Source organism: Thermobia domestica, chromosome 11 (genome assembly GCF_964235325.1).
Source record: "Thermobia domestica chromosome 11, izTheDome1.hap1.1, whole genome shotgun sequence".
In the NCBI taxonomy this organism is placed as follows: Eukaryota; Metazoa; Arthropoda; class Insecta; order Zygentoma; family Lepismatidae; genus Thermobia; species Thermobia domestica.
In genome coordinates, this window is record NC_137464.1 from 253684236 (window position 1) to 253705367 (window position 21132).

Consider the following 21132-nt stretch of genomic DNA (forward strand, 5'->3'; position numbering starts at 1 on the left):
GTAGGCCTAGTATATCATCTTGGAACACGAATCAAATTTGCGGACAGATAGCCGGGTCTGTAAATGTCTGAGGGTTCAGTGAATATATATTCCGGTGCACGCTAATCTATTGAGAACAATATCCATGCGACACACGTTTCAATATGCCTCTGAAACAAGTTAAGAGCCGTAAATTAGTTAGAAATAAATAATTGCTAGCTTATTCTCAGATCGGTGTTGTGGTTGCAACGACAGTAGCAACACCATGCGGCTTAGCTGTAATGCTTTTGCCTCTACCAAAGTCGATGGTGATAAGTAACTTAAGATTAAAAGGTAAAATCTTCTATCCCACAGCGGTCTAGGTTGGTGATTGAAAGGATATCTTTCTTACTCATCGTAGTTTCAGGAGACAGTATAGTTGTATCTCTCTGCCTTTTGCAACCTCCGCGGCAGTAAGTTATAGAAATACGGAGTTTACAAAACCTCCGTAACACAAAACGATCTCAGAAATAGTTTAGGAAGGTCACTGGATCACCACTGGGACTTATTCTTCTGTCCACTTGAGGTCCTCTTTTATGACTGTCTTCTGAAGAGGAAGTTGGTGAAGAGAGGGTTGACCATCTTCAATTTCCTTCGGAACCAACTGCGCGTCTTTATGGTATCCTTCTTCCACCGTCTGTTGGTGATTATGTTTTCAATAGAAAACACGTGCTCCTGAATGAAGCATGCTTTATGGTAGTTGCTTACACCTGAGATACTGAACCTTACATCCCCCACACCAGGAACAGAATTCACAAGATTATTTGAAAAACACAAACATTGCTTTGGGAACATCTGTTAAAAACGTTCTATATTCATGGCAAAATCCTTGATATGTGCCAGTAAGTAGGAACATAAGCCCGTAAAACTGCAAAATTCTCTTTTGGTGGAATCTTGAACTCTATATTTTTAGCTTTCTTGCAGAGGTTTTAAAAGAATTACCTGATACTGAATATACGAGAACATTCACTCTGAGTAAAATAAATTTGTCTTAGGTGAAGCACAAAAATTTCTTAATTTTTAAAATAAAATTCCCTTAGGTATTATTGAAAAGTGTAGCCTCTCAGCACGATGTCATCGGCAAAAGATCTTATTCGTTAATGAATGTAAAATCATCCTAGTTGCAATTAAGAGAGCTTGTGTGCTAATTTATTAGGTGGTTATGTATTTTTTGCCTTTTAAAGTGTTTAACACATACTCAATTGACTGGAATGGCACCCACATGTATTTAATGTAAGTTTTACACTGCTGTAAATTCAAAACAATTCTAAATGCGTTCGTATTTGGTTTCTTGACAATAATTTGTGGCAAGGCGAAGCTATTATCGTCTGTGGGTTGTATAATTCTAGCATTAATAAGGTCTTGAATTTGTTTGTTTTCCTGATCTCGAACATGCATTGGAACAGGGAGATTTGTTCTGGAACACTGCCGATTTAAGGATTCTTATTTTATGACTGTAGCCCTATAATGTCCAATGCCGTCCGGAGTGTATAAAAACATTTTTGTATTTGTATAATAACTCGTGAATGGCATGTTTCTGCGACTGGTCTAAATTAGGATTAATATCAAAAACATCAATTTTGAAAATTTTTATCTATACTTCAAAGAATTGTCAATCTCCTATTTTATTGTACAATTTTTATTTTCTTCTATTGAGTTTGCTTCCATTATTGCAAAAGATTAATCTTGACATGCCACAAGTTCCACCACTGGCGTATTTTCCTCAAAGTTACAGGATAACTGGACTGGACATTACCAGTCATGTTGTTTACGTGTAACCTTTGCTCGATAGCTTGTATATGTCAAGGAAGTCTTGGAGAAACGATACGAAGAAAGATGTAGAATCATCAATCTGTCTTTTTGCTATCACCGGAATAAATGCGTGGAAAAGTGGAACTAAAGTAATGCGTTTGTCGATAAAAATGCAAGCTTGTTTTCGTTTTCTAAGTATATGAGTCGTGCGTTGTGATAAAATGTTTTCCTGGTTCTTCTCTGGGAATGTTGGCTTTTTATGATTTTTAAATAGAGAGATAAGATTCTTTGTTAAATCGATTGTAACATGTAAGCGTTTTAGCAAGTCTAAACCAAAAATAACTGGAATACATGATTTCTTCATCATACGAAAGTAATGATAGAATTTCGTTTCCCAACTTTGAATGATACCATTGCTACATATTTCAAGTTAATTTTATTTCATATCCATTTAACCGCTGTTTTATGTTATATTAATTGAACATCAGGAAGTAAATATTCGAAGGGCCAGATGGAAATGCTCGATCCGGTGTCCACTAGCACTGTTCGTCTGCGTAATTTAGTGATTATTTATAGGATTTGTTCTGTCATTACAATTGCTTGATATTTGACTCCAGAACAAGAGTTGGCCCTACTCGCTTTTTGGACGTTTAAAATAGGTAAAAGCATAGGCGCCGGAACCTAGGGGCTCAGACCCCTTCAGCCCCCCCAATATTACCGATGAGGGGGCTGAGCCCCCCCCAATATTTCAGTTATGTTTTCGTATTATTTCTTCAAAATACTTTTTCCAGACAGTTTTAGAAAATAACTACTCAGGTGCGTTTTCAGTTTCAGAATATAATATTTAGTTTTCTTTAGTAAAATTAGTGTCGTCAAACAACTATTTTTCCGTTTCAGAACTTTTATTGAAAAGAGGAAAGAGAATACTTTTTTTCTCCCGTTCCCAGCTTCAATTCTTTACTGGTGACTGTATTGGTGAGTATTGTCTTTCTGGAGCATCAAAACAGAGAGAGAGAGAGAGAATTACCGTCATTTTATTACTATATGAGTGGATGTAAAGGACAAGTATAGTGCGCCTTTCTTTCTAGGAATTCTGGAAGCCTTCTGAACTTTCCCTGCTAGCAGTTGCAACATGCTAGTTTATATAGGGGTTTATGACCCCTGGTTGCAGAAAATCAACCCTGCTTCCCTTTCTTTGTTCTGAAGTTTTTCTTTCTATATTTTCAAATATTGAGTTTTGGTCATTTTGTGGAGATAACGCAGTCAGTAATAACGTATACTCCGATGTGTTTTGTCCCAAAGATTTCGTGTCGTGTCGGTGTGTTAGTTTGTCGATAATGTTGACAGAAGAAATAAATATTATCGTGGTGACGTGTTATTGTTTCAGTTTTCTGGAAGAAGAGGAGCGTGAGTTTTAGTGGTGTTTGTTTTATTTATTTACTCATTCATTACTTGCGGGTCAATAGTGTTAATTGAACACTTGAAAATTGGATCGTTTTATAGTGAGAACGAAAAAAAAGTGCAAAATGAATCTTCTATTTCAGTGATTGACAATATTGATAGTAGTGCTTCTGTTGTTGAGGAAGAGAGAGAGGAAATTTCAATGCCGTCTTCATCTACAGACAGATCTATATCAAATAAAAGACCCTTTCAGGTACATTGGGGTGATAAGTTTCCTTGGTTGTTTTATGACGCTAAAGTAGACGCGGCATTTTGTAAAATTTGCAAAGACGCATATGAGAGAAAACTTTTGAGGTTTTCATCAAAAATGGAGTTAACCTTTATTGAAACTGGTTTCCGTAATTGGAAGAAAGCGCTGGAAAGAATGAGAAAACATGAAAGCTCTGATTGTCACTGAGAATCGTTTTCAAAACTTCATGTTCTGAATAGCAAGATCAATGTATCTTCCCAGCTCTCTGATGGTAAAATAATTCAGATGGAAGAGAGTAAAATTGCCCTACTGAAGATACTTTCTTCTTTGCGTTATTTGGCTGTTCAGGGACTAGCTATAAGGGGTCATACTGACGACAAAAGCAATTTCAATCATTTGCTCCGGTTGAGAAGTAAAGACAGCCCTATCCTTAAGTTGTGGCTTGAACGAGAGAGAGAGAGAAAAGATGGATATCACACGATATATGTAACGAAATGTTATCAATTATGAGTAATGCTGTAGTGATGCAACTTGTGTCCACTATAAAATCCACAAAGTTTTACGCTTTGATTGTTGACGAAACAGCAGATATCTCAGTGAAAGAACAGATTTCCTTTTGCTTTAGAATAGTCACCAACGATCTTGAAATTGATGACATTTTTCTAGGCTTTTACTCAACAAATGACACACAGTCAAAAACGCTTTTCAAAATAATTCAAGATGTTCTTCTACGTTTCAGTTTGGAAATAACGTATTGTAGAGGCCAGTGTTACGACGGCGCTTCCAATATGGCTGGCGTACGTGGAGGACTTCAAGCAAAAGTATCTCAATTAGAATCGAGGGCTTCTTATGTACATTGCTTTGCTCACTCTCTTAGCTTGGTTGTTCAAGATACTTTAAGAAATGTGACAGGCTGTCGAAATGTCCTCAACCTGGTTAGGGAAATATTTGTTTTTGTAAAACATTCCCCTAAGAGACTGGCTTTCTTTCATCAACTGCAAAGTGAAAATGATAAGTCGATTAATTTACGACCGTTTTGTCCATCAAGAATGACAGTACGGCATGTCTCTCTTCAGTCGTGTTACCTTAACTACCATGAGCTTATGGATTTTATGTCAGAGCAATCTTTATCAGATAAGTCAGATGCTGGTGCCAAATCACATGGCTTCCTGGTTCAAATGCACTCGTTCGATTTCTTTTTTCATCTCGCATTGCTAATGAAGCTGTTTTGTCACATACATAGCGCAAATACAGCATTACAAAAGAAAACTTTATGTATTCAAGATGCTGTAAATATGATTTCAGCCTACAGCTCACTTTGCAGAATTTCCGAACAGATACTGAATTTGACACGTTCTGGGCAGATGGAGTAGGAAAAGCAAACGAACTTGAGCTTTCAGAACCAGCTCTCCCGCGACCAAGAAAACTTCCAAAACGGATCAATCAAGGTGATAATCCCCATGAATATGAAAACCCGCAGCAGCTATATCGTCAACAATATTTTGAAACTATTGACACAGCAGTACAGTGTTTAGAACCACGGTTTGATACTAAAATAAAACATTTTCTAGGGCTCTGTGAACGGTTTATCATTGGTGAAACAAATGATGTTAGTGCTATAGACGAATTTTACAAAGACGATATAGATATCGAACGGCTCAAGCTACATCGTGATATGTTACTTGATCTTCGCAAAACACAAACTAGCTCCGAACCTTTCCGAAGTTTCGCGTGTGTTCTTGACCTCTTAAAGCAAAACACTTATCTTCAAACCATGTTGCCAGAAATCGTTAAGTTCGTTCGATTATTTTTGACGCTACCATCCACTAGCGGAGAGATCCATTTCTTCTTTAAGACGACTAAAGTCCTATCTACGATCTACCATGGGACAAAACGGCTCAACGCGTTAGCAATTTTAAATTGTCATCAAGAACTTTCTGCAGGACTCGATCTTGATCTTATTGCAGACGAATTTATAATGCGCACCGAAATTCGCAGGCAAACCTTTGCTATGAAAAAGAAGTAATTCTCCATTTGCCACCTACAAACCTGAACCTGGATAGAAGAAAATCAACTAAATACAAGTAAGTTAATATTAACATAATATTACAATTTAATAAGAAATTTCAATTTGGTAATCATATCTTATTCCTACATCTATTTTATTGTCTCGTATCATTCAAACATTGGAAATGTTCAAACTTTTTTTTTTCTGCCTCCCAGCACAAATATATGTATTGTTACGGGAGAGAACACTCCCTTTTACAGTCGCCTTTCATATATGAACAAATAGTCATGTCCCATTGATGTCCGTTATTAAGAGGTTTAACTGAACTTATTATGAGATAAAAGGTTAAACAGTTTATTGGTTATAGTGAATTCTTAGCCATTATCGTTTCTGAATTGTTGCAACTGTATTGTTGAGTTGATTTGATTATTATTCATCGTATCTTTTCAGCAACAAGGCTATATGAGACATGGATCTACAATTTAAGCTGAAATCCGACCCACTGTAGTTCAACGCTCTCCAACCGGGAATCGAACCCGGGACTATGTGCACCAAATGGACGCGCGCTAGCCACTAGACCAGTTGAGAGGACTGCAACTGCATTGTGACGAGTTGTCAGTAGTCCATTATTGACGCACAGAAACGGGGAACGTAAATAGTGAGAAAGTGAATGAAAACTGTTAACCAAACGAAGCGGGGGAGGGAGAACTTAGGCTACAAGCAGGGACGTAAGCAGGGGTGGGCCCTGGGGGTCCGGATCCCGCCCCCGAAATCCGGACTTTTTTGTAAATTTAGTCTAATTTTAGGGGCAATTTTACAATTTTTAATATAATTTAGCCTGAAATTGTGTTTGGACCCCCCGAAAAGCTTTGGACCCCTCCCGAAATAAATTCCTGCTACGTCCCTGGCTACAAGGTGTCTAAATCCACTCTGATTAAAACCAGTTGGTTTTCAACCAACTAACCCTAAATCATTGTTTCTATTTAGAGTAGTTGAGCCCCCCCCCCAATGTTTTCTTCGTGTCGGCGCCTATGGGTGAAAGCACAGTGCCTACGCTTTCTGCATCTTGCGAAGTCCAGTATTTCATCTTCTGTTGTGGATTTTGTTGGAGGTTTTGTGGTGACCCCTGATTCCTCTATACTTCTCCCCGTTCTAATAGTTTTTTTTTTTTTTTTTTTTTTTTTTTTTCTTCATCGATTATTCCCTTAATTCCCATTTCTGTTTTGGTTATGCAAACTGGTTTGTGCAACTATTAAATACGGCTCTACTATTTTATTGGCCAGGGAAGAAAAATCGTTTTAAACAAGTTTTCTCCTGCTGTGGAGATTCTACGACGTCGAGGTTAGACTTATGATCTTTCTCTAGTTGTGGTGGTGATATTGGAGTATGTAATAGCAGAGAGGATTATATTGAAAAATAGGATTTTGTATAGGTACTGCTAAATTGACATTAACTTTATCCTGTAATGATTCAAGAGACTGAGGTAGTACATTTATGTATATACAAGTATAGTGCAACAATAATATATCGATTTTTTTTTTTTCAATAGAGAAATGAAAACTGCGCCGAAAGCAAATATGCTTCTTCGTTGCTAAGCGGTTATCGTGCGCGCCTTTGGAGTGGGAGACCCGGGTTCTATTCCCGGCGGGAGCTCATATGTTTCGGATTCCACGTTAATCAGTAGTTCCCTTCTCATATAGCCTCGCTGCTGAAAGGGATGTTAAACTCAAAATCAACTCAACTGAAAGTATATGTCTATCAAGTGGCTAGCACAAATGTCAGTAGTCGAACAATAACAGTTACACATTATTATTATTATTATTATTATTATTATTATTATTATTATTATTATTATTATTATTATTATTATTATTATTATTATTATTATTGAATAGAATCTTGCAATTAGGTTTTATTCCCTGAAGATGGGAAATTCAACTACGAAATCTCATAGGTAGTTATATAATGCTCATATATTAAGCATTGTGTAGCATTTGAGTTGCGCAATATTTCGTAGGGCAGTGAGTCTTTGAAGCATGTCGGTAAGACAGAAAACCGAGAGAACAATTGTGCACATGTAGAAGCCACGGATCAAGTTTTGTTGGTGACTAATTTTTGTTTCCAATGGTCTCGCTATTCTTTCATTAAATTAACAGTTGAATCCTTTAAGAGCATATGTATGAATTTCATGAAGAGATCGAAGTAGAAAAAATTCTGTAAGAGTACTGTAAATATGTGAGACAAATGGATAAAAAAAAGTTATCAGAAAAATGAAGGCACAGATTATTGCTAACCATTCGCATTAAAATTGACAACATTGCATATTAGCATAAGCTATGGTTTGTTTCATAGTTAGTACGGCTAAAACAGTAAAATAGATAAATTGATTCGATTAAACAAATATATTATAATATTCCAGAGAAACAAACATTTTAATTGATACAAGATTACGACGTTCAATAGTATAATAGTATATTTGTGTTTTGTTGCTAAATGTTAATTGAAGTAACACGATAATGTCTTAACCTCTTAAAATCCACCCTTTGTCACTTTTAAACGTACTGCCTTTTTCGTCTTCTTTTGCAGTATTCTTACCGTTTAGTACTTCATTTTCGACGTTATAACAAAAATATTAAATTCGGTGGTACGAATATTTGAGTTAAGTTGATTTTGAGTTTAACATCCTTTTCAGCAGCGAGGCTATATGAGACGAAAGAACTACTGATTAACATGGAATCCGAACCACATGAGATCCCACCGGGAATCGAACCCGGGTCTCCTACCTGGTATGAATAATGTATCTTGTCTCATGTTTCTTTAGGCATATAATATTGTTCTCCCGCTGGCCTTATAGCTAGCACGTGCCTCTTTGGTCACATGGTCTCACGGAAGCATTAATAAAATCTGAACTATTATAGTGGTTCGGATTCCACCTTAACTTATAAGTCTCTCTTACAGCCTCGGTGCTGAAAAGAAACCCTAACCTTCATCGAAAAACAAACAGATATAACCCTACTTTAGTCTCGCCATTCCATTTCAAAATGAAATTAAATCTTACAGTTTAACGTCCCACAAATATCCTTGTTAAGTTAAGGGAAACGATGGTTAAGGCAAGGGAATGACGATGGAATAATTAGTAGAATGAGAATGTGGAAGGAAATGGGAGAGTTTCGAGAAAACCCATGGAAACGATGTTGTCCACCACAAACTAACTTCTTCGGGGATTGAATCAATGCAGTATTCCATTTGAAATCAAATGAAATTTCTAGTTTTATATCCCTTGGTTATCCTCTATAGCTTATAATCGACGGGTGATTAATGAGAGTGAATGATTATTAAATAATTGGTGGAAAGGAAAATGTGGAAAGAAATTGGAGGGCCCAAAAAAGTCAACAGCATATATCCATGTGATTCATTTGCTACAAAGTTAACTAGTGTTTAAAGGAATTGCTCTAATTGCATTGCTCACATTTACTCACTGAACTCGCATTTTACACATTTTACACACAATATCTTTGTTTGTTTGTTAGTGTCTTCGTTTGTTATAATTACTCCTTTTGCAAATGCCCAGTTGTTTTGGGTGCTCACTTGTACGTACCCAGTCAGGTTCGAGATACTGCATTCTGGTGCCTCTGGAAATGTAGCTTTATCGCTGGCGCAACTTTTGGGAGCGTATCAGGAAAATAGCTCCATTGGTAAAGTAGATATGAGTGCATACTCGGTTTTCCTATGGCCCAGCGTGCATACACCTTTTGTAGGGTAGACAAACAGGGGTGTGTGTGTGTGTGTGTGTGTGTGTGTGTGTGTGTGTGTGTGTGTGTGTGTGTCAGGTTGACTTCTGCACTAATACTAATGTATAAAATAGTGTGTCTTCTCTCAGATTTTTGCATAGAAAGTATTCAGTTTTGTGCACAGATAGATTTTCACCAGATTTAATAACATACCAAGCATTTTTTTTTTTCGATTTTCAAACCGAAGACTGAGGTTCAAAACTTACATGCAAAGTTATATAGTCAAATCATAATGCCTGTGAGCTAGGCAATCTAACTGCTTCTTGTCGGTTGGTAAAATTGCACACCTTTTCGTACTAGGCAAGCTGACTCAAGAACCGATATGAGTGCCTCTAAAGCAGGCAACCCAACTATTTGTTTCTTTCGGTCAGGTTGCATACATTTAGGTACTAGGAATTGGCATGTCAGCCGGCTCGAGAACAGATAGGGTTACCTTGAGGTAGGCTACAGAACGCCTCTTTAGGTGGGCCGGGTTGCATACTTTCATGTAGTAGGAATTGGCATGTCTGCCGGCTAGAGAGCCGATAGGGGTGCCTCCGAGGTAGGCAACCCAACTATTCTTTCTGTCAGACCGATCGCATACTTTTCGTGCTTAAGAATTGCCATGCCAGCTGCTTCGAGAACTGATAGGAATGCCTGTGAGGTAGGCAACCCAAGTACTCTTTCTGTCTGTCTACCGGATTACATACCTTTTCGTGCTAGGAATTGTCTCACGCCAGCTGGCTCGAGAACCGATAGGGGCAAAACCTAACACTAAGGCATTGGTTATCGTTACCTATTTCATGCATTTCTTTGACAAAATATTTGCATAAACACTTTATTCTTCGCGCGTGGAGAACGAACACTTCCTCCTAGTTGTAAAATAAAAATCACCTTTCTATATAGGAGTTGAAAGTGTACTGAGGCTGAGAGGTCATGAGGACATGAGGTTGAGGTTGATTAAGGTTTTTAGACAAAGACCAACTGAACTACAATCACTGAAAAGGGGAAATTTACACTTGAGTAACAGCTAAGCAACAGACTGAAGAAATTCCGGATTAAAAGAAAGCTGAAAGAAATCTTTCAACCAATCAATTCTTCTGAAGCATATAACGAGAGAACAATGATACATTTAACAATAAACATTGTGATATTTGGGAAGAATTAGGCGCCAGAAAATACCAAACGACGTTCTATTTGCTCTGCAACATTTATTCAGAAAAATTGATTGCAGCCATCTACGCAAACAACACGAAAGGAAAAATGCATCACAGTATGACCGTCTGTTTTTTAATGACATATTGTCTTCATTTGAAACTTCTTTCTTAAATTACGAGATTTTTTCGGAAAGAATGATATTTGTCAGCGTCAAAGACAAGTGAAGCATAAATTTATTACATTTCTTAGTCTAGGTAAACCGAGCTGTAATTTTTTATCCTATCGCAGGATCTCATAAAAACAGGACATATCACGTTCTCTGCTACCAGCCTATTACCCACTACATCCAACGGTAAGTATGAATACATTTAAAGCTGTATGTTTTCCGTTCTATATTAGCATGCCTCTGTTAAATACGTATTGTAAAGCAATTCTAATCTTATTGTTGTTTTAAACGAATCATTAATGGCACTTATAAATACTTATATATATTTCAAATAATACTGAATTCCACAAATAACGCACTAATTTAGTTTTATACATATATCCTATGACTGCGTTATGGAATCATGAAAAATCATTCATGGAATGACAAAGCGCGAAGTAAGAATATAGACCTGAGCCAATATATATAAACACAAGTCTGGATGAATGATCGCAGGAAATATGGCATTGAGTTTATAACCTAATACAATATATAACAATTTTAGATCTACTAAGATACAGAGTCGTAATAATCGGTAGTGCAAGGTATCGGGGCCGCATCCCACCCGCTGTGTGAAGCTCATAAAACCTATTACTGAATACTTAAATTACGTGACCTGTTATTAATTTTTGTGTACATAAGATCTGTGCATTATAAAATTTCGCATAAGTGGCAAACCTGTTTTGATCCCCCGTCTAATGTCCAAACCGTAACGCAATGTCTTGGAGACAGTCAGGCTAGGCCTTTGAGTTCAGGATCGGAAAAGTCACTGACACGACAGTAAAACTGACAGTAAGTACGACGATCAGTCAAAAAAAAAAAAAGAAAAAACTCCCGAATTCTGTTGTAGCTCTTTATTGTCACAACATAAGTACACATATGCTTCATCGCCTTCGCAGTTGGTACCTTCGGAATATACACACACTTGATCCTGTGATTGATGAAAATACCGAAGAAAGTTTTCTTTTGGTTTCTTCCGAATTTGAGCCGTCGCGTTCGTTTTGATCTCTTCTGCGTTGACAAAACGGAAAAGGCCCATTTCTTAGCTTTGGGAAGAGCCAAACATTTGATGCTGCTACACTGCTTTTAAGACCATCGAAGTCTCTGAAACAGATTTTCCCTTTGCACACGAACTTGATGTTTGCACATTGCTCGATCTCTGAAATTGCAACAACTGATTACCACACACACGTTCAGCTTCATTAGTCGTACATTTCTATTATGACGTGTTAATACTTGTGAAAGTCATAATTAGACAAGTTAAGGACTGTACTGTAATTGCATCACAAATGGCAAAATCAGAACATGTGAATGTTTTGAGTGCTCCTCGTATATCATAATAATAATTATCAAAACTTTACGCGTAATATTTCATTGTTGAAAAGGTAAGGTCTTATAGGCTGACTAGTTTTCTTTTAATGTATTACCCGTTTATAGTTTGCAGAAGAAAGTCAACCATTGCTGCAGGAAAATGTAGCAAGAAGAGACGGCCCCGCAGAACTTATCGGGGAGGAACCATATACATTAATATATGGTTCCCATTAACCATTATATGAATTAATTCAAGGAGACTTGTTCTTATGGTTTTTGGCAAGGGGATCAAGACGCGCTGATTGGCCGTCTCCAAATATCCTGTTGCACCGGGACTCCAAAGAGGTATGTTACAGTACTTACTACTAAGGTCTATTCCTACAACCTTCTGGTAAATTCCTGACCTTTAAGTGTATGGCTAGTTCAGGATGCGTTTTCGATGCCTTACCCCGCGCAGCGAACGCGACCTAGGTGGCTACTAAGTAATTTAACTTTCGCCAGAGTTATAAATCATATTCTGACCCAGACAGGGTTTCCAGGCCTTATTACCAAACCCTTATTCTTATTCATGCGAATAACGAGAAATAACTCCATTATGTTTCATAGATTTTCCCGTGATTAGCTAATTTTTGGGGTTTTTCATGTATTTTTGTAAAATTTCTTTTGTTATACACCACATACTTTATAATACCAGAGTTTCCATATTCTGCACAAACTATCTTCCAAGCTTTTTTTTTTTTTTTTTGCTAAAATCCCCTTGCCTGGCAACACGTCTTTCCTTTTTCTTTTCCTTCCTTTGGACATATTTTACTGATTCCGACACAGCAGGCGTGTATTGTTCCGAAACGCACCAAATACACTCGAGCCAACGTACTCTGTGCGTTTTTATTGCTTTCGCGTTCGCAGCGCATTGTGATTAGCCACCTACATTTAAATACATGGTCAGCGTTCCATAAAAAACGCGTTACGAACGCTTCGAATAGCCACGCACTACAGCTTAACAGAAGACACGTGTGGTGAATATGTGTTCTACCATCATCTAATAATACATAGTAATCTCAGAATCATTTGTTTGAGAGCTTTATCTGACAGTTAACAAACGGAAAGATTATTAGAGAGAATCGGTCCTGAATGGCATTTACCGTAGATAAAAACTCCCTACAATGGAATTACAAACTTCTCGTACGCAACAACGAAACTACGAAAAGGGAATTAGTGACCTAATGAGAACTGCCTAATAAGTTAAACCTCGAGCAACCAGATAGTATACCCAACAATGGGAAACGGTAGCCTACTCAAGTGCCAACGTGATGCTACGTTGTTATTGGCCGCTTGAGCGAGCAGTTGCCAACCAAACCAACCAACAAAGAAACATCTACGGGGAAGGGGGGGGGACTAAAACTGTGATTAGGAGTGGGAGGTCGAAATTGTTGGATAAATGACGATAAATTGTTTGTTGGCCATCATACACTTTAAGCTACGTTGGGTTAAATTACTTTTCAACTTTATTTTTGCAATGACCAATTTCTAACCCGCGCTACATTTCTACACTGGCCCACGTAAAGCCTGCCATATGTTCGATAAATGACAAATTGTTGTTGGCGAACATACTCTTTAACTACGCTGGGCCAACGTAAGTTTCTTCAACTTTATTTTTGTACTTTTTCCCATCATAGCGACCAGATTACCCTATGTAGGAACTAACAAGATGCTATAAGGAATGTTGCAGTATTTCATTGTCTCCAGTAGGATGAAAGACTTTTTCTTGAATAATGTTACAATTAGAACTTGGTCTTTGAGCAAATAATAATAATAATAATAATAATAATAATAATAATAATAATAATAATAATAATAATAGTTTTGCTTGTGCACACACTATACTCAAATTCCTTCCCTCGACACAATTTCATTTGAACTTGGAAAATGAAAATGAAATCTTTAAGTTTTATGTCCCACGGATATGCCGGTTAGGCTAAAGGAGACGGTGATGATGAGAGATGAGTGAAATGGTGGAATGAAGAAAGTACGAGGAAACGGGAGAACTCCGAGAAAACCCACGAGCACGGTGTTTGTCCACCACAAAGTCCACACGGCGCGAGCTGGGATCGAAACCAGGGACCCCAAGCACCGGAGGTGAACGCTCTACCACTGAGGCATCGCGCGCCCCCACATTTGAACTTGGTTACAGGAAACGATTACTGCGATACCTCATCCATTCCGTTAAACATTCAGTGGGACCATCTAATCCCTCACAAGGTAAGCGATTTTATACCAAGTTAATATGATATTCATAAATGCATCAAACTCGTATATAACGTGTCTTAAACTCGCATCTCTGTTATAGGTTTGATCGAGTTGTCAAATATTTAATTACTTACAACCTTTGAAGCCTGGCGCTGTTACCACATTTCGGCTAGTGCCCTTAAAGTAAACACAAAAATATGTTTCATTATATCTTGAAAGCGTACTACCATGAGCAAAATAAATGACGCGTCTCTTTATTTTGAAGTTTTTTGAAAATATCTCAGTTTTCTTTATATGTTCGAAATCTCGGAAGGTTTCCCCAGCAGGACAGGTTAATAACAAACCCGTTTTTAATATTTGTGTTAGATATTAGCTTAAAATAAAGAAATTAGAAGCAAAAAACATTAAATCGACAGAAATCTCGAGAACTGCTAAAGTGGGAAATTTTCAAGAACGCGAGGGAATTCTGCAGTTCAACACGAAGCAGCGACATCTATGTCAGTGAGAGAAGCGTAGATTAGATCTACAAACGAAAATTTTAACGAAATATTTCTAGTATGTCTTATTATATGCATTATCAGCGAACTCCAAATATATGAATCTATGCTAAGTATTAACGTATAGATAGTGCAAATAGTGGAAATTACCTATGGAAAAAGACGAATTGTTAGCCCAATCGTAATGAAAAATCGTCTTTACTGTAGAACAGGTTCAACTTACGTAAGAGAGCAAATAGCTCAGTTAGATAAAGCAACGAGTTTGTATACCGAAGGTAGACGGTTCGAATCCCGTGAAGGACTGTTGTAATTTTTATCACTAAGGTTATTTTATTTATTTTTTATTTGGGAAAGAATCAAATTGTAACATATGTGTAAAACTCATGACGATACCAAAGAAAAAAAAAGATAAAATATCGTCGCATTTGCATTAGTGTCTCTAATTTTTGTTTGCAAACAGATTCGTAATTATTTCCCCTGTGCTCACTGATGCATAACGAATGTTTTCCAGTAAATGTTAATTCTAATTTGGAGAATTTTATAGTTTCACAATTTCTCACTACATAGTCTTCTATCTACGTGTTTGGATATTTTGATAACAGATTTCCCTATTAAATGTTTAATTTTCTCTATAAATATTTGTCTTAAATTGAAATTGTTTTGAATTTACTACATAAGCAAAGTTGCCCGAAGGAGAAGAGCTCAAGTATTAGATATTCTACGTAAAAGCAACCTATTGTAGAATGATGATGCTTCTTACCTTCAGCACATAATCTTAACGTTAGAGAGTCAGAGAGAGAAAAATCCTGTTTTTCCTCCCCTATGACCACTCATCTTAAAGCTCTACCTATAATGATTCGTGTCACATAATTTCGGCTCTCCAAAGACATTCATATTTATTATTATTATTATTATTATTATTATTATTATTATTCCTGAATATGCCACCATTACATAATGTTGTAACTTTAGACATCTTAGTTTATAGTGCTTTCTTTAGTAATAATTTGAGCAACCACGTCACAAAATTTAAAATGTATGAGGGGGCACGACGTTTTATTTCCCCTCCTCTCTTTTCAGCACCCTCCAACAGAAGGTATATACTAATTTCTGAGAAGCAGGGCAGACAAAATGAATAAGAAATATATTTAGAGCATCCTTTCCTCCTTCGTGAATGGAATATCACGTAGCATTTTTTATTCTACTGAAGACGACCCAAGGCCGTTATGGTTAGGTAACAAAAGAAATACCTAATATATTTATAGCGCCCCTTAACTGTAATATTACCTCTTCTTTATTTGTTCGAGGCTTCCCTACACAACCAAGGGTGACAAAAAGAATAGGAAAAGTGTCTAAAGATTACAAAAGACTTTATAGCTTGTCAGAAACAAGGCAGTATATACACAACATTGCTTTCGTTAACAAGTGTTTCACCCTTGAGTCGCTTATAAAATTAGGCAGAATAACTTTTGCCGATCATTGGTTTGGTGTCGAGCTAATAACGATGAGTATATTTATTTACATCACTGTTAAAGAAATCGCAAACTTTCTGAAAGGAACTTACTTAGGAAACAAATCTTCCTTCTACTTAGCCAGAGCCCACTCTGAAAAATTGCAACTGGCGTTCTGAGTGAAAGTTCTATGGGACTATTAGAAAAATATATTCCCGTTTCCACGCTGATGGTAGAATTTCTTAAACCGTTATTGAATTACGTTCGAAGGGTAGGCGTAAATAGCGCCCCCGCAACAATGTGGCGTGGGGACCGCACAAGCTGCATGGACAAAAAGTATACAGAAAGTACGCAGGGGCGGAGCAGGCCAAATTTTCACACGGGCAAAGTGACTTTTTGGCGCCCTTCCCCTAGTAGTAGCCTATATTTTACATTTTATCATAGTGTTTTTAATAGTTTAAACCAGGAGCGTCATTTCAGATTTTGCTTTGGGTGGGGGGCAAGACCTCTTGATATAAGTAAAATTTCGCGTTTTTCACTGATTTACTACTATTCTAATGATAAAATCTATATACATCTCAAACTCAGGGGGGGGCAAATGCCCCTCCCTGCCCTCCCTAAATGACGCCCCTGTTTTAAACCCATTTTCAAAAAGAAATCCTTACCTAGGAAAACTTAACAAAGAATATGGCCCGCTATAAACAATACCAACTCCACCTCCCCTGGTCTAGTGGCTAGCACGCCTGCCTTCTGTGGTACCGGGTCCAATTCCCGGTGGATTACTGTTGAACGATAAAAGTGGTTCGGATTCCACTATAATTAGTATCCACATCTCCCTTGCCCATTAAGGCATAACCGTCGAACGCTAAACTCAAGCAAACAAACAAACAATACTTAATTCCCGGCACTCTTTATTCTACATGCCATCTCTCAATTTTTCGATACAGCCCCCTTAGTACTATGAAACTCTCTTCTTCCATAGTGAAATGGAAAAAGATCATATAATTGCCACTACTTTACAAGAATATAAACCAAAAACGTCAGTAGAAAGCACATTATAAATTTACTTTTTGAGGCTCGTTTTGGTGCCCCTCTTTCTCTGGCGCCCCGGGCAGTCGCCCGGCCCTTAGTCCGCCCTTGAAAGTACGGACGCATAACTAAAGACTGCGGAGGAGAGGTTAACCTTCATGTTATGCCACTGGTTTGACGTGTTTGAAATGTTCAGTAAGTGATCGGTTAGTGAAATAATTTCGACAGTTACTGATGTTTAAAGTTTAGCTAAGACAAAGCTACCTAATCAAATACATTTGATATCGCGATGTCACAATTTGATTTTTCCTCACATAAAAAAGATAAAAACAATAGTAATAAAAACCCTTACTCGTACTGGGCTCCTAACTAACTAACAACCTAATTCTTACAGACTAGTTGCTCTGACCAACTGAGTTTCGATTTCTTACGCGAAAGAAGTCTGTTATATTAAGAGGCATGCTTTTCATTATCAAAACTGTTCGAAGTAATACGAACATGGCTTAAGAACAGAGACGGAACTGAATTACCACTCGATTGACCTTGAGGGCAAATCACCAAAGCGTAGCTATAAACTTAAGTTCAGCATGCATTTCTCTGGAGTTGTGTTCAGTATTCCTATCTGCCAGTCATGCTTGTTCGTAGGAGTAATATGTTACAAACCTGACCTTTCGATACAGCACAATAGCAAAAGAATAAAAGGGAAGGAACTCTTGCCCTTGTGAACGTTGGATACCACCATGTGCAATAAAACTGTCGCGTCTCCTTGAAGTGATATTTTATCGAAAATAACTCGTTTTCCTTTATATAGTCTATTCGAAGTTTTTGAGGGTTTCAAAATGAGGAAATGTTACTGACAAACAAGGACGCATTTAGGGGTGGGTCCAGGGGGTCCGGACCCCCTCTGAAACCCCAACTTTTCTGTAAATTTAGCCTAATTTTGGGGATTATCTTTTAAAATTTTATTATAATTTATCCTAATATTGAAGTCGGACCCCTCCCGAAATAAATTACTGCATACGTGTCTCTGACAATTTTCAATATATTCGTTAAATAACAAAGTAAAATAACTAAATTAGGAGCAAAAAGCTTTAATAATAATAATAATAATAATAATAATAATAATAATAATAATAATAATAATAATAATTGAAGTGAGCTTAACGAGTTTCAACCGTACGACTCAACCAACGTTTGGGTGCCTGTTCATTTCTCTCATAAAAGACATTTCATTTTAATGAAACTAGTAATTGCCTTCTTTTAGCTCTGCGTAGTAACTATTGCTTAGAATATGAATCTGCAAAACATAAGAGGTAAAATTAACCAAATGGTGCAAGTTTCCACTTATATATATAAAACAATTTTGCAATATCAACTACGTGAATCTTGTCCCATAAAAAAGCCGAAACCCCTACACCGAAGAGCCCTCCGAGATTTGATCATTGTCCACACGGACTGAAATTGTCATTTGAAGCCAAGACTTTAATACGAAGCAAAATATTTCTTTAAAATAGACGAAAAATTCGAAAGTTATAAACATGTTAATAATTTTGCTTTTTCTCATAAGGGGGCCGTATTAGCCTACACTGAAGAGCCCCACGAGATTTGATCATTTACCACTTGGACTGAAATTCTCATTTGAAACCAAAACTTTAATATGAAGCCGAAAATTAAACTTTTACATCAATTTAAACTGACTGGGTTCCGGTTCCCCCCACTATTGTTTAGTTTAGTTAAGTGGTAATTTGTGACAGCTTCACATCATCAAAAGAATGTTTCACTTCCCCTCCCCTCCCCCAGGAGTTCGTGCTGGATCCACCACTGGAATCAATAGACACTCTTCCTATTCTTTTTGTCACCCTTGATTGTGTAGGGGCTCCCTCGTACAAATAAAGAAGCGGTAATATTACAATCAAGGGGCGCTATATATTAGGTATTTTTTTAGTTACCTACCCCTAACCGCAAAGGGCCATCTTTCGTAGAATAAAAAATATTACGTGATATTCCAGTCATGAAAGGGGAGAGGATGCTGTAAATATATTTCTTATTCATTTTGTCTGTCCTGCTTATCAAAAATTACTTTCTGTTGGAAGGGTACTGAAATGAGAGGGGCAAAATAAAAAGTCGTACCCCCTCCTACATGGTTGCTCAAATAAGTACCGGTACTAAAGAAAGCATTTTAAACTAAGATATTTAAGATTTAAACTAGGAAACTAAGATATCCTTACATTATGTAAGGATGGCATATTCAGGATTATTATTATTATTATTATTATTATTATTATTATTATTATTATTATTTGAATGTTTTTGGAGCACCGAAATTTTGTGAGACGAACAATGATATGTAGAGGTTTAAGATGGGTGGTCATAGAGGAGGAAAAACAGGATTTTTCTCTCTCTGACTCTCTAACGTAAAGATTATGTGCTGAAGGTAAGAAGCATCATCATTCTACAATAGGTTGCTTTTACGTAGAATATCAATTACTTGAGTTCTCCTCCTTGGGTCTACTTACCTTATGTAGTAAATTCAAAACAATTTCAATTCAATACAAATACATTGTAAAACTTTTCCGTAATTAAACATCTAGGGCAGTGGTGTCCAATTATAATAAGCCTGAGGGCCATAACTGTCTTTACTAGTAAGGTGGAGGGCCGCAGCTAATAATAATTATAATAATAATAATAATAATAATAATAATAATAATAATAATAATAATAAATTATTATTATTATTATTATTATTATTATTATTATTATTATTATTACACTACAAAAGAAAAATATAAAAAATATATTTGAAATTTAACATTCCTATTCAATGTGACTAATGAGGGTGACTAGCAGCGTTTACAAGGGCTGGGGTATCTACATCCATTCCTCTTGTAAAAGATGTAACCCGCAGATGTAAGAGAGAAGAATCTCCAAGGCAGCTTCTGGAGCGATTCTTTGCAATTTTCATGGTGGAAAATGCACTTTCGCACAGATAAGTACTACCAAACAGTGACACTATTTTCCAACACAACACACAAAAGCTAGGGAAACGTTTGTTAGAGAGTAGTCTGAAAAATCTACTCCTTTCTTTGTTCTTGTCTGAAACAATGGGTCAGATTGAAAGTCACAAAGTTCGAGCTGTAAGTTTGGAGCTTGTTCTTCGATGTTTATTGTCAATGCATTAGTAAATAATGCTATGCAGTTTTTTTAATTTGTCAAAATCTGAGAATCTCGCATTAAATCCATTCATGATACTCTCGATGTTTCTACAGAACTCAGAAAAATTAAACGCTTCCTTTTCAAAATCTAATGTCAGACGATTGCAGCTTGGAAAGTATGCTAAATTGTGTTTATCACAAGAAGTGGTGTATTTCTTGCGCGCTATGGCTTCTAGGCAAAGTTCGAGGAAGAAAGGGTCTGATTTAAAAAGCTAGATCAAATATAAATTCGTTCATTGAAGTAATCGCCCCTTTCAGCAACGGTTACATTACTGACTCCAGTGTTGTCTTGGATGCCTGCTCCTTTTTGTTGTATAGAAGCGCTAAATGGATGCCTTATTCCGAAAGAAGAGTGGAAACATTAAATGAATGAATGAATATAAATTAAAATATTATCAGTTATAACAATCGTAAATCATGAAAGCTTTGTGGGCCGCAGGAAATGGTTTGGCGGGCCGCCATTTGGACAGCCCTGATCTAGGGAAAATTAAACATTTAATAGGGACATCTGTTATCAAAATATCCAAACACGTAGATAGAAGACTATCTAGTGAGAAATATTGTGAAACTTTATAAAATTCTCCAAATTAGAATTAACATTTACTGGGAAACATTCGTTATGCGCCAGCGAGCATATGCGGAGCAGTGAGCACAGGGGAAATAATTACGAAACTGTTTGCAAACAAAATTAGGGACGCTAATGCAAGTGCGACAACGGCATTTTTTCTTTTTTTGGTATCGTCATGAGTTTTACACATACGTTACAATTTGATTCTTTCCCACATAAAAAAATAAATAAAATAACCGTAGTGTAGTGATAAAA

At 36.8% G+C, this 21132-nt stretch overlaps 1 protein-coding gene across 1 annotated transcript in view; it reads left to right on the forward strand.

Annotated features, from left to right (window-relative positions):
• Positions 1 to 10564: 10564 nt before the first annotated feature.
• LOC145664938 (uncharacterized) overlaps positions 10565 to 21132 on the forward strand; it is a 60796-nt gene continuing 50228 nt past the window's right edge. The window contains exon 1 of the mRNA XM_081732052.1: positions 10565 to 10709. The gene's annotated coding sequence lies outside the window, so the exon portion shown is untranslated. The remainder of the gene's footprint in view (positions 10710 to 21132) is intronic.